Source organism: Trachurus japonicus, chromosome 9, assembly GCF_045865225.1.
Source record: "Trachurus japonicus isolate A0001 chromosome 9, Traja_1.0".
Taxonomy (NCBI): Eukaryota; Metazoa; Chordata; class Actinopteri; order Carangiformes; family Carangidae; genus Trachurus; species Trachurus japonicus.
Genome location: NC_140915.1, coordinates 35,269,245 through 35,281,728, shown reverse-complemented (window position 1 = coordinate 35,281,728; position 12,484 = coordinate 35,269,245). Strand labels below are relative to the sequence as shown.

At 46.8% G+C, this 12,484-nt stretch overlaps 4 non-coding genes across 4 annotated transcripts; all 4 read left to right on the top strand.

Moving 5' to 3' along the window:
* The first annotated feature begins 6,439 nt into the window (after nt 1–6,439).
* Nucleotides 6,440–6,521, top strand: trnal-uag (transfer RNA leucine (anticodon UAG)). Its single transcript has one exon. It is a non-coding gene; the product is annotated as a tRNA-Leu (tRNA).
* A 212-nt stretch (nt 6,522–6,733) lies between these two features.
* On the top strand, nt 6,734–6,805 carry trnam-cau (transfer RNA methionine (anticodon CAU)). The gene has a single exon. It is a non-coding gene; the product is annotated as a tRNA-Met (tRNA).
* Nucleotides 6,806–7,031: 226 nt separating this feature from the next.
* trnam-cau (transfer RNA methionine (anticodon CAU)) lies at nt 7,032–7,103 on the top strand. The gene has a single exon. It is a non-coding gene; the product is annotated as a tRNA-Met (tRNA).
* A 310-nt stretch (nt 7,104–7,413) lies between these two features.
* Nucleotides 7,414–7,495, top strand: trnal-aag (transfer RNA leucine (anticodon AAG)). Its single transcript has one exon. It is a non-coding gene; the product is annotated as a tRNA-Leu (tRNA).
* The last annotated feature ends 4,989 nt before the right edge of the window (nt 7,496–12,484 follow it).

Below are 12,484 nucleotides of genomic sequence, written 5' to 3'. Positions count from 1 at the left end.
TGGATGAGGGTGTTCTGGTTCACCTCTACCAACTGGATCTCTGATCCCTGCATCACCAGGGAGTTGCCAACAACAAGCTGCCTGATTTTGCAGTAGTCCCTAAGAATTAAGGACCACCTTGAATCGGCCCCCTTGCCTTTCCTCACTGGGCCTTGGTGGAGATCGCACAGTCTAATAAAAATGGTCTCCACCAACCGACAGCAGTTAGGCCACTGAGCAGGTGCACTGCTTGCACCTAACATGCAACGGGCGGTGTTCTCGACACCACTCAAAAGTCTCCCCTGGTGTCGCGCTGCGTAGATCACCCGCTGCTTGTCACCTTCGTCCAGCTTCTCCCACAGTGCTATGATTGCACTGGCTTGCTGGTTGGTGAGAGAGAGAGAGGTCTGCTCCCGAAGCTTCACCAAGGACTCAGCGAGTCTGTCCACGTGCTGGTATCCAGGAACATTTTGGTCTTCAACAGCCTGTGCAAATAAGAAAATAGCAAACCTTACAACCTTCACAGTTTCTTTAAAGTACACATCATCCAGAGTGTGTGCATATGTACTGTGTGCAAATGTGTATATGTAAGAGTTGGGCTCATATCTATACGCCTACATATTCAAAAGTGATCACACACACACTTACCATGTCATCATCTTTAGCCTGCATAAGCACTCCAGTCACAGCAGACGAAGTAGAGGGCAGGATGGATGCACCAGAGGCCATGGGAGATGTTCCAGGAGCCAGGGCTGATGTTCCAGGAGGTAGGGCTGCAGGAAGAAATGGTAAGAAAAATCACAAGATTATTTTGTATAGATATTACAGCATCACAGTTTTAATTTTCACTGCAAAAAACTATTATATATTGCAATTTAACTAATATTTTGAATAGTTCAACCATACCAGTAGCTATGGTGGATGTGCCGATGCTCAGGGTGGATATGTCAGGAGCTGTGCCAGATGTGGTGATCGCCAGGGTGGAGATGGTGGACGCCAGACTGGATGAGGGACCAGGAGTGAGAGGCGCTGCAACCTGAAGGACCTCCAGGTCAGCCACTGTGGGGTCGTCTGGGATGTTAGCGAAGCCCTCATCTGCTTCCACATCATCCCCATGCTGTTCAATTAGCTCAGCAGTCTCTTCTGAGTCAGGGTGCATGTCCTGCAGCGCCTGACCAGTCTGCCGGAACAGATACTGCAGCCCTATGAGCTCTCCTGAAATAATTGAAGTAAAGTGGATAATTTAAAGTGTTAATAAAGGATTTTAAAACCGAGTTGAATACCACTGTGTTCACAAATGCTTACCAGTGTAACGTGAGGGTGGACAGAACTCTGATGCTACCTTTCTGCCAAACAGCTTCATGTAATGCCTGTTCACGCAGTGAAGCAGGTCACCTGAGTAGCTGCGCAAAGTTGACGGTGCAGTAGACAGGGCAGCACTACTACGGTCCTGGTTCCACCGATGGAGTCCCTCCAGCAGGTATGCCTGAAAATTCAGGCTGTTGGCACTGGTCCCTAGAAGGACAACATCAAATATTAAATTATGAAATATTCTTGGATTATACAGCACATAAACCAACATGTCTGAAAGACACAAACCTGGTATGAAGCGGTTCAGGTGGAGATGAAAGGACTCCAAAGATGTAGAGCCTCTGGCACATCGGTACGTCGGTAGCCGCAAACCCCCCTTTATGAGCTCCCCTGTTTTGATGTATAGAGCAACACCTGGTAGGTCCTGGATGCACTTGATGTGTTTTTTCTGGACATGCCAGATGTGCTCCATCCTCTCCCTGTCAAACAGGGGAGCTCCAAGGGAGTCGTTCCCACTCGTTCCCGCCAGCCCCTGCAGCAGCTCCTCCAGCAGCTTAGTGGTGGTCTCCTCACCACGGGTCCTCCTCCGGCAGTGGAGAGCCAGCTCTTCCCTGGACAGGTGTTGGCTGACGTCACTATCAGTGAGACATGGCAGGCCCTGGGACTGAAGCTGCTGTCTTTTTGCTTCACGCAACAGAGCTAGATCAGCTGCATCCCACTCAAACACGCACGCTGACAGGCGCGACATGAACACTGGGTACAGCTGATGCGCATCTGTTGTGCATCCCAGGGCAAGTCGGCGCATGAAGTGCCAGATATCCAGCCTTACTGTCAGGTCTGGCCACCCACTGAATCTGGCCTTCAATTTGGTCTCTGCCGCCTCAGCACAGCAGCCACAGTCCACGTACAGGATGACAGGGGGATCCACGCCTGCCTGCTGGTACCGTTTCACCAGATCCGCTGCCATGATGTCCAGGCCAGCTCCCTCCTGAGCGGTCAGCACACTCATCAGTATCTGACCATACTCATTTCCCACTGAGGTGAGCCAGAGTGCTGTGCCCTTGGCTGCCCCAGCAAGCTTCTTGGTGATCTGAAGCACACAAAATGTATAGGGTCTCTGTCAGTATGATTCAGAAATACTGAAAAACAGACATGTATGTTGATATATATATATATGTAATATAATATGTAGCCTATTTTCTGAAGCAAAGAAGATTGTTTAACCTTTTTGGTGGAGTCCATCTTTAGTATGGTGCCATAGGTGGATGTAATTCTGGCCTTGATGTCCTCCAGCCTCGTCAGTATGTCCTGGCTGTAAACAGAGAGGAGCCATTTACAGCTGGGCACCACAGCAGGCTCTGGAGGCTCAGGGAATGCCATGGGCAACAGTCCGGGCCGCTGGAGGAAGTCCACGCACTCTGTGGTGTACCGAGCCACATGCTGAAGCCACTCCTCCGCGTGGTTCTCCCTGAGTTGCTTCAACACCCGGGTAGGACTGTTCCCCAGGCCTCTCTCCCGCAGAAGTCGGATCACCCGAATGTCACACGCAAACCTTGGTCACAGACAGATGTATCAGTAAAAATGTTTTACATAATTCTATTTGACAAGACAAAAGAGACAGGAGATGTTACTCACTTTTGTGTGAGGATGACCCGAAACTCTGCTCTGTGTGCCAAGTCCAGCTGTTTTAGGACAGTCTGACTCCAAGACACGTGGTTGCATCTACATTTGGTGCAGGAAAGAGTCTCTGTTACCATGTTGTAGATCCTGTCCACATCCAGGACCTGACGTGCCCTCTTGTGTAGTCCCGCTCCTGTTAGTTGGTGGCGTCCGCAGGCAGGGTTGGGACAGACCACCTTCACCTTCCACAACTTGTATGGCATCCATACGAGCAATGGGTGGGCAAAGAAGCGGTCTGGAGCAGGAGCCTGGTGGTATAGTGGACTTGGCTGAGGTGGAAAGTACCAGAGCTTCAAGTTATTTTGAAGCTCTAGTTTGCCTCTGGGCCCCATCTTCAAAATACATTTTTCAACCCATTTGTGGTCTTCCGGCGGCAAACCCTCTGCCCACAAACGGGGCAGCTGAGGTGATATCTCTGTCCTGGGTTGAGCATCCTTAGTGATAAAAAAAACAATACATCAACACACTTAATACTGCTGGAAGACTGATTATGCTAACACTCCGCTACACGGAATGACATTAAATGTTATATTACTTACTGTGACCATGGCACACACTGCTGCGGTGCTGGGGACAGGCGCTGGACCTTGAGGATCTGTCTCAAGGTCTGGAGCCTGAAAAAGCATGGCAAGGAATATACTGACATCAGTTTAAAAAAATCATATTATTAACAATACAATGAAAGATTAAGTTAACACTATTATTTAGCTTTTAGGTGTCATTTCTGATGTGAGTGTTTTTTTAATACTCTTAATAATCTTGAGAACATTATGGACAGAAATACAGATACATTAACTGTGTTTGAAACTGAGTTATATTGTTACTTACTGAGACAGCAGTGCTGGCTGGCAAACTGGTGGTTGCTGTGGAGTCTGTGACTTGGGGCTGTAAAGAATTCAGTTTAAGTAACTTGTATAAATAACCCAATATGAACAGTTTTAATGTGATCTCCATTTACCTGTGTTGCTTTGCTCAGATTTGGCAATGCAGCCACAACATGAGTGCCATCAAATCTTGGCTTGGTAAACTGAAAGGCAATAAAGCAAAGGTCTGCGTCATGAGAGGACTTTGTTGTCAAACTATCATTCAGTGAAGAAAATATCAAATATTCATCGTCAAGTTATGAGTGTCAATAACTGTCCAAATACCATTGACAAATTAAGCAGGGGTTGCTGCTTCTGGGCTGCACTCTGCTGCCCTGCTTCTGCAGTCTGTGGCCCCACAGTGCCCTGGACAGGACCTGCTGCTGTGCCCTGGACGGGAGCTGCTGGTGCTGGTGCTGGTGCTGGTGCTGGTGCTGGTGCTGCAGTCTGTGGTCGCACAGTGCTCTGGACATGGCAGAGTATATAAAATCACAAATTAGTTTGTGTACTAATACACACACACACACACACAACTTGAGTAATTAATTGACCAGTGTTACCTTCTGCGGGTGAAATTTACAGACACACTGCCTCTCTTGACCAAACAAAGACATCTGTCCTGGTCTCTGCATTGGACATTTCTCGATCTAAAAATAACAGTTGCACATTTGATTGAATTAACCACAGATTAATTCACTGATTTTCATTTGTGTAGTTACAGAGTTAAATGTGCTGTGAGAGTAAATAACAATGAATACAATATACTGTTAAGTGAATATACTGAATATACTCATACCATCTGATACAGCGCAAACCATTTCTTCTGCCTGGGAGCTGGCCTGTTTCCCTCAGCTGCAGGCCAGACCCCAGTGCTGGCAAACTTCCTCAGGCGGGACATCCACTCTGAGTCGGCCATCGCCTTGTGTGTCTTTGTTGCCTTTGATGACATAAATACATGGACATTATTGAAATGCATGAAAACAAAATAAGTACATGAACAGAAGGTAAGGACCATGCCCTCCTTCATTCATTACTCAGTTTACACATGCTTCAACAGTTCAAGCTCACATCAGCAGCAGATGAGCAAGAGAGGAGAAAAAGGAGGATCTGAACCATGCTTTTGATTTTTTCTAAACTTCACCCAGTATGTTATGTTAATATAATTTAAGGTAATAACATATTCAGAAACATTAGAAAATGTACTAAGAGTAACTCATGGAATATATTTGCAATTTAGCCAAATGAAAGAGGGCTGCTGCTTTCCTCTCACTGTACTGTAATAGCTAATTCATACCGGTACATATGACAGAGAACGATTACAACAAATAAAATAAAGAGACTACAGCGTTATCTGTATGTGTAAGTGTAAAATACGTTTTGCCAACCCTCAAAATGACTCTACACTGTAACTTAGTCGCAGTAGCAGTTTAACTTTACTGAAATAGTAACGTTAGGAAGAGGAGGAGACAACGCCATTGACGCCCATTTGCATGACAGATCACAACACTGTAATACATTAACATTCACAGTATACACCACACCAGTAACCCGTCAAAAACATATAATTTGCCTGAGGTTTCAATTAGCAGAAAAATTGACATGAATACATAGCTAATATTAGCATATGCCGGCTAACGACTGTAGTAAGTTAAATATGAAACCCCACTGTAAGTTAAACATCATGGTAACCGGTCAACAAACACTCGATTTAGCTAAGGTCTCTTGTGATTTAACACAAAACTGGACCTGGCAAGGTAATATAAGATAATAATGCCGGCTGACGAAGTTCAACCACTGTACAATATAGAACATAACTGACCGCGTAAACTCATAACGAACCGCCTAAACAAAATGTAAACATTAAGCGATTAAACAAACACTACTACATGACACAACCGGCAACATAGCTTGTTCTCTTAATGATTTATCCGGCACTGTAATATTATTATTTTTATATTTTTAGAAATACTCACCATGACGATATTTATAATCTCCGTTTCTCGAATGAATGACCGGCTGTCAAACACCGGAGTTGCCGCCCACCAGAGAGAGAAAAAAAGAGCTCCGGCTGTCCAACATTTCTGCGCCGTGATTGGTCAAATGTTGGAAATGTTGGAGCTGGGGGAAGAATCCGCGACGGCGATTGGCTGCCGAATGTTGGAGCTGCGAACGTGATTGGCTGCCTCGTCCAACTTTGCTCCAACATTTCCAACATTTCCCCGGCCCATCCGGCGTCACCTGGCGTTCTAAGGCTCCAGTCTCTCAGGAGGCGTGGGTTCGAATCCCACCACTGCCAATTGCTACAGTTTGCCCACATGAGTGGTGCAAGAGCTCCATCTGTGATCATCAGACTGAACAGATGATGCTAGTGGATCAACGTGCACATTATGTTTTCTCTAATTCCATGGTACTTCTTACATGGGGTGTGCCTTACTAATCTTCAAGCGTTGATAAATACTACTACTACAGCTAAACTGCAAGTAGGCTACCCAGGTAAAGCACATAGTTTGGACACATGCATTAACCCAAATGTGAGACAGCGTCAATTGACAGAGGTGGGGGCTGCCGCCTTGAGTTGTGTAAATGCGCCTTCTCTTGTTTCCACAGGTAGTGTGGCCGAGTGGTCAAAGGCGCTGGATTTAGGCTCCAGTCTCTAAGGAGGCGTGGGTTCAAATCCCACCACTGCCACTACCATGTTAGCCAGTAGAGCGAGTTTGCTTGGCACTCTCTTTGTCCCCGATTCTGGTTGTGGTATTCATGGACAGGCTCTCAAGGTGCAGCTGAGGTTTTTGGAAACCTCAGGATTGCACCTTTGCTCTTTGCAGTGATGTGGTCCCTTTGGCTCTGTCAGAGTGTGACCTCAAGTGCACTAAAGTCTGGTGATGATGAGCGTACATTAGAGCAGAGTGGCGCAGCGGAAGCGTGCTGGGCCCATAACCCAGAGGTCGATGGATCGAAACCATCCTCTGCTACTTCTCTAAGCCTTCCTGTGTGTCACCAATGATACGTAGACTGAACTGTACCCCACTTTAATGGAGTCACTGTAGATGGATGGAGGGAAGGCAGCAGGGGATGTCCCAATGCGGGGTTCCTCCAATATGATGCCAGTGTTTTGTCGGAAGTTAATTACAAGGTGCACAATATAACATTTCAACTCAGGAAGAATGTACAAGTGGGGTGATGATAAGGGTACATGAGAGCAGAGTGGCGCAGCGGAAGCGTGCTGGGCCCATAACCCAGAGGTCGATGGATCGAAACCATCCTCTGCTACTTCTGTGAACATTCCTGTGTGACACCGTGAGGTGTAAACTTGACTGGCCATCCACTTTAATGTGGAGACCCTCCTCGTCCATCAGAAGCTGCTTGCTCTCTCAGGCTCTGTCACAGCACCCATGGATGGATGAATGTCACAGCCATTGGTTCTCTCATTATCTTTCTCTTGCATATAACTCCAAACTAACTGATGGCATTTAATGCATCTTTTGTTGGCGGGGTTTGCATTGTTCTGCGACCTATTGCACTGGTGCTAGGTCTCGACTCACCCTGCTTTGGCTGGCTAAGGATGGAACACAAGATACCTGGTAGTGTGGCCGAGCGGTCCAAGGCGCTAGATTAAGGCTCCAGTCTCTCAGGAGGCGTGGGTTCGAATCCCACCCCTGCCAATTGCTACAGTTTGCCCACATGAGTGGTGCAAGAGCTCCATCTGTGATCATCAGACTGAACAGATGATGCTAGTGGATCAACGTGCACATTATGTTTTCTCTAATTCCATGGTACTTCTTACATGGGGTGTGCCTTACTAATCTTCAAGCGTTGATAAATACTACTACTACAGCTAAACTGCAAGTAGGCTACCCAGGTAAAGCACATAGTTTGGACACATGCATTAACCCAAATGTGAGACAGCGTCAATTGACAGAGGTGGGGGCTGCCGCCTTGAGTTGTGTAAATGCGCCTTCTCTTGTTTCCACAGGTAGTGTGGCCGAGTGGTCAAAGGCGCTGCGTTCAAGCTGGGGAACATTCGTCCGTCAAAGAAGGGGAAGAAGGGGGGAGAAGGGGGGAGAAGGAAAAAGAGAGAAAAAGAGGAAAAAAGGGAAAAAAGTAGGAAAGAAGGGAAAAATTGGCTATCTTGTATATATATAATACTTTTCTAGCTGCCTGGACGCAAGTTGGAATTTTTTTGTGTTTTTGACAAAACGCAGCCGGGATTCGAACCCTGAACTCACCATGGGAGTCGCGCTGTGATGCACATTGCCTTATTTGGACTACTGCCAGAGATGGGTGGGGGTGTTCCCCAGTTCTAAAGTTTGGGCGCTGACAGGGCTAAATCATGTTTTCTTGTGAAAATATAATTTCAGCATATTTCCTGTATCCTAATTATTCTTCTTTTCTTCTCCCACCATCCTTATAGGACCAGAATGCCCACTGATATGGGCTCATCATTTGGGTAGCAGATCTTTTCCATTGCTGACCATTCTGAATTTTCTCCTCATGTTTACCAGAGATCACCTCCACTATTTATCAGAGTAGAAATGCCTCCTCTGACCATTTTATGCTGTTGATGTGCTGCACACTGTAACAAAACTGTAACAATTTAACTGTTACTTTTAATCTTTTCCTGTATAATAATAAATGAAATAGCATGGTGTTTTTTTCAAGAGTCATCAAGTTAATTAACTTGTAAATAACATACCATGTTAGTGTTACATAAACTTTTGAAAGATTTAATTAGAACAGACCATGAAAAGTGCAACAAATAAAATAAAGAATCAAATGTAGAAAAATATACAATTATCACGCAACTATTCACACAACAGTATCCATACAACATTTAAGTGACAACTAAGCTAAACTAAACTTAACAATAAAATTGCGAATTACCATTATCAACTATTTACAATAAATTTAACTTTTATTTTTCAAATGTAGAAATATTGAGTTATGATACAACTATTCACAGTAAACAGGATAAGTAGTCAAAATTTCATTTCAAAAATTTCAAATTATTTACAATTTAACTATTATTTACAAGCATTATTTATTTACAATATATTACTTCTTCCTCATTTCCTCCAACCACTGCTGTTTAGTGAGCGCATCTAAGGAAGGGCAATACACTTTGCCACGGAACTGGCTGTGTCCAGTCTCAGCCGTGCGGAACTTGCCACACTTTTTGCAAGTGTTTGCCTCCACTGTTCTCCTGTAGGGCCTCTTTGCTGGAGGTCCAGCCTCTGCTGTGGTGTTGGGCCCTGTTGTTTGTGGGCTGGTGCCCTGAACTGGTGCAGGAAGGACTATTGGGACAAACTGAGCAATGATCTGAGGTGCTGGGGGCGCAACAAGCAAAAGCCTCTTCACTGGCGCTTTTGGTATGATGGCACGACTAGAGGTTGTCGGCCTCTGTTGTGCCTGACCTGCTGTGCTCTCTGGCAGCTGGTACTGGTGCTCCTGTCGAGCTGACCTGGGCTCAGCAGGAAGTGCTTTTGCCTCCTGAAGAGGCTCCTCAGACTCAGGGAGGGCTGGAGGCAACACAGTGCCCTGGAGTAGCACAGAGAGCTCCTGCCTCTTCTGCCTGCTGTTGTGCCACTGGATGAGGGTGTTCTGGTTCACCTCTACCAACTGGATCTCTGATCCCTGCATCACCAGGGAGTTGCCAACAACAAGCTGCCTGATTTTGCAGTAGTCCCTAAGAATTAAGGACCACCTTGAATCGGCCCCCTTGCCTTTCCTCACTGGGCCTTGGTGGAGATCGCACAGTCTAATAAAAATGGTCTCCACCAACCGACAGCAGTTAGGCCACTGAGCAGGTGCACTGCTTGCACCTAACATGCAACGGGCGGTGTTCTCGACACCACTCAAAAGTCTCCCCTGGTGTCGCGCTGCGTAGATCACCCGCTGCTTGTCACCTTCGTCCAGCTTCTCCCACAGTGCTATGATTGCACTGGCTTGCTGGTTGGTGAGAGAGAGAGAGGTCTGCTCCCGAAGCTTCACCAAGGACTCAGCGAGTCTGTCCACGTGCTGGTATCCAGGAACATTTTGGTCTTCAACAGCCTGTGCAAATAAGAAAATAGCAAACCTTACAACCTTCACAGTTTCTTTAAAGTACACATCATCCAGAGTGTGTGCATATGTACTGTGTGCAAATGTGTATATGTAAGAGTTGGGCTCATATCTATACGCCTACATATTCAAAAGTGATCACACACACACTTACCATGTCATCATCTTTAGCCTGCATAAGCACTCCAGTCACAGCAGACGAAGTAGAGGGCAGGATGGATGCACCAGAGGCCATGGGAGATGTTCCAGGAGCCAGGGCTGATGTTCCAGAAGGTAGGGCTGCAGGAAGAAATGGTAAGAAAAATCACAAGATTATTTTGTATAGATATTACAGCATCACAGTTTTAATTTTCACTGCAAAAAACTATTATATATTGCAATTTAACTAATATTTTGAATAGTTCAACCATACCAGTAGCTATGGTGGATGTGCCGATGCTCAGGGTGGATATGTCAGGAGCTGTGCCAGATGTGGTGATCGCCAGGGTGGAGATGGTGGACGCCAGACTGGATGAGGGACCAGGAGTGAGAGGCGCTGCAACCTGAAGGACCTCCAGGTCAGCCACTGTGGGGTCGTCTGGGATGTTAGCGAAGCCCTCATCTGCTTCCACATCATCCCCATGCTGTTCAATTAGCTCAGCAGTCTCTTCTGAGTCAGGGTGCATGTCCTGCAGCGCCTGACCAGTCTGCCGGAACAGATACTGCAGCCCTATGAGCTCTCCTGAAATAATTGAAGTAAAGTGGATAATTTAAAGTGTTAATAAAGGATTTTAAAACCGAGTTGAATACCACTGTGTTCACAAATGCTTACCAGTGTAACGTGAGGGTGGACAGAACTCTGGTGCTACCTTTCTGCCAAACAGCTTCATGTAATGCCTGTTCACGCAGTGAAGCAGGTCACCTGAGTAGCTGCGCAAAGTTGACGGTGCAGTAGACAGGGCAGCACTACTACGGTCCTGGTTCCACCGATGGAGTCCCTCCAGCAGGTATGCCTGAAAATTCAGGCTGTTGGCACTGGTCCCTAGAAGGACAACATCAAATATTAAATTATGAAATATTCTTGGATTATACAGCACATAAACCAACATGTCTGAAAGACACAAACCTGGTATGAAGCGGTTCAGGTGGAGATGAAAGGACTCCAAAGATGTAGAGCCTCTGGCACATCGGTACGTCGGTAGCCGCAAACCCCCCTTTATGAGCTCCCCTGTTTTGATGTATAGAGCAACACCTGGTAGGTCCTGGATGCACTTGATGTGTTTTTTCTGGACATGCCAGATGTGCTCCATCCTCTCCCTGTCAAACAGGGGAGCTCCAAGGGAGTCGTTCCCACTCGTTCCCGCCAGCCCCTGCAGCAGCTCCTCCAGCAGCTTAGTGGTGGTCTCCTCACCACGGGTCCTCCTCCGGCAGTGGAGAGCCAGCTCTTCCCTGGACAGGTGTTGGCTGACGTCACTATCAGTGAGACATGGCAGGCCCTGGGACTGAAGCTGCTGTCTTTTTGCTTCACGCAACAGAGCTAGATCAGCTGCATCCCACTCAAACACGCACGCTGACAGGCGCGACATGAACACTGGGTACAGCTGATGCGCATCTGTTGTGCATCCCAGGGCAAGTCGGCGCATGAAGTGCCAGATATCCAGCCTTACTGTCAGGTCTGGCCACCCACTGAATCTGGCCTTCAATTTGGTCTCTGCCGCCTCAGCACAGCAGCCACAGTCCACGTACAGGATGACAGGGGGATCCACGCCTGCCTGCTGGTACCGTTTCACCAGATCCGCTGCCATGATGTCCAGGCCAGCTCCCTCCTGAGCGGTCAGCACACTCATCAGTATCTGACCATACTCATTTCCCACTGAGGTGAGCCAGAGTGCTGTGCCCTTGGCTGCCCCAGCAAGCTTCTTGGTGATCTGAAGCACACAAAATGTATAGGGTCTCTGTCAGTATGATTCAGAAATACTGAAAAACAGACATGTATGTTGATATATATATATATATGTAATATAATATGTAGCCTATTTTCTGAAGCAAAGAAGATTGTTTAACCTTTTTGGTGGAGTCCATCTTTAGTATGGTGCCATAGGTGGATGTAATTCTGGCCTTGATGTCCTCCAGCCTCATCAGTATGTCCTGGCTGTAAACAGAGAGGAGCCATTTACAGCTGGGCACCACAGCAGGCTCTGGAGGCTCAGGGAATGCCATGGGCAACAGTCCGGGCCGCTGGAGGAAGTCCACGCACTCTGTGGTGTACCGAGCCACATGCTGAAGCCACTCCTCCGCGTGGTTCTCCCTGAGTTGCTTCAACACCCGGGTAGGACTGTTCCCCAGGCCTCTCTCCCGCAGAAGTCGGATCACCCGAATGTCACACGCAAACCTTGGTCACAGACAGATGTATCAGTAAAAATGTTTTACATAATTCTATTTGACAAGACAAAAGAGACAGGAGATGTTACTCACTTTTGTGTGAGGATGACCCGAAACTCTGCTCTGTGTGCCAAGTCCAGCTGTTTTAGGACAGTCTGACTCCAAGACACGTGGTTGCATCTACATTTGGTGCAGGAAAGAGTCTCTGTTACCATGTTGTAGATCCTGTCCAC